General features: G+C 38.9%; 1 protein-coding gene across 1 annotated transcript in view; it reads left to right on the top strand.

Annotated features, from left to right (window-relative positions):
* Positions 1-472: 472 nt before the first annotated feature.
* ATL1 (atlastin GTPase 1) overlaps positions 473-2,010 on the top strand; it is a 108,117-nt gene continuing 106,579 nt past the window's right edge. The window contains exon 1 of the mRNA XM_006899199.1: positions 473-484. The gene's annotated coding sequence lies outside the window, so the exon portion shown is untranslated. The remainder of the gene's footprint in view (positions 485-2,010) is intronic.

Genomic DNA, 2,010 nt, shown 5'->3' with positions numbered 1-2,010 from the left:
AAATGGAGAAAGGATTGCATTCGTCAGTGATTTCATCTTGCTTGGATCAATAACCGGCACCTTGGTATGAGCAATAATGAGTCATATTTCATTGGGTAAGTTCACTGTCAGAGACCTGTCTAAAATGTTAAGAGCAGTGATGTCAGTTTTAAGACTAAGGTGCTCATAATTCAAGTCAAGATGTTTTCAGTAATTTTCTCTGACAGTAAATAAGAATGACAGAAGAAGAATCACTCCTTTTGAGTTCATGTTCTGAGAAAAATGTTGAATATCCCATGGACTACCAAAAGAACAAATTGTCTTGGAAGAGGAACAGCCACAGTGTTCCTGGAGACAAAGATAGTCAAACGTCATCTCTCATACTTCGGGCATATTGCTAGGAGATGCTATTCCTTCAAAATGGGGATCGTGCTTGGAGAGGGGGAGGGTCAGTAAAGGAAAGAAAGAAACTCAATGAGTTGGACTGAAATAGATCTTGAAGAGGGTACAGCCAGAGTGCTTGTTACAGGCAAAGATGATGAAGCTGCATTTTACATACTTTGGGCATGTTGCTAGAAGAGGTTATTCTTTGGAAAGCATAATGTAGGGAGAGGAAGACCCTCAACCAAGTGAGTTGGCACAGTGACTTCAGCTTAAGTGTGTCAGAGATTGTCAGGACAGCACAGAATAGGACAGGGTTTAGATCAGTTGTTCATAGGAACACAATGGGTCCTGCTCTACTCAATGGCACCCAACAACAATATCCTTAAATGAAATTGGAAATTTGGTTACAGTTATATAGAATGAAGATATCAAGTGAAGATGGAGGAAGAAACTAGAATTAAGTGACTACAAGACAAAGAAGGAAAAGAATTTTCGGGCAACCACTTGATATATCTTCCTGAAATATTTCAGGGCAGCCAATTCTTTTTGGCACGGTCTGTGTATTCACTCCGTCCTTTTTGATGCCTCCTGTATTATTAAAGATTTTGCCCATGCCTTCTCTCAGCCTTGCAAATTGAGACTTCTATTTGTTTTTAATTTATTTCAGCTTGAGAAATGCTGAATGCATTCTTCTCCTTCTAGTCTCCAATTCCAGCTCACTGCTCTTTCTATTATAATACCTTACTTTATCTCCTAGAGTTGACCTTTGAAATATTCTTTTCCACTTTTTTTACTTCAGCATCTCTGGCCTTTGTTTTAACTTCTTGTCACTGTAGTGAAATCTTCAAATCATGGAGTGACTTGATGCTTTTGAGTTCTGGTGTTGGAGAATAGTACTGAATATTCCATAGACTTGCAAAAGAACAAACAAATATGTATTGGAGAGGTTGCAGCCAGAGTGATCCTTGAAGGCAAAAATAACAAAGCTTTATCTCACATACTTTGGTCATGTTGCTAGGAGATCCTAATCATTGGAGAGGGACCTCATACTTGGAAACATGGAGTATCAGTGAAAGAGAGGAAACCCTCAACCAGATGGACTAACATAGCAACTTCAGCAGTGGGCTCAAATGTGTCAGAGATGTTGAGGATGACACATGATAGGCAGGATTCATATCTGTTGTTCATAGGGTCACTGTGAGTTGTACATGACTCAAAGACACCTAACAACAACTTGAAGCTTGAATGAGGCAAAAGAAGATTCTCCTCATGACCCTGGAGGGAACATGGTTGCACTGACATCTTCATTTTGGACTTTCAACCTTCAGAACTATAAAATGTTTTGGATATGCAGCTAAATAGTACTCCACTGTGTAAATGAATCACAGTGTATTCAACCACTGTCTTGTGTAAAGTGAGGTGATTTCTAGTATTTCACAATTACCAACAGTGCTATAATAACCTTATATATATTTTGCACAATCAATGATGTATTCATAGCAAAAACATTTTTGAGAGACATAAACGCAGGTTATATACCTGGATTTCACCTGATGGTGGTATGCATAGGAATCATATCGATTACATCTGTGGAAAGAACTGCTGGAGAAGCTCAGTATCAGCTGTGAAAACTAGGCCAGGAGCTGA

Source organism: Elephantulus edwardii, unplaced genomic scaffold (assembly GCF_000299155.1).
Source record: "Elephantulus edwardii isolate Elephantulus edwardi_28Jun2011 unplaced genomic scaffold, EleEdw1.0 scaffold00247, whole genome shotgun sequence".
Classification (NCBI taxonomy): domain Eukaryota; kingdom Metazoa; phylum Chordata; class Mammalia; order Macroscelidea; family Macroscelididae; genus Elephantulus; species Elephantulus edwardii.
This window is presented reverse-complemented; position numbering and strand designations above follow the sequence as displayed.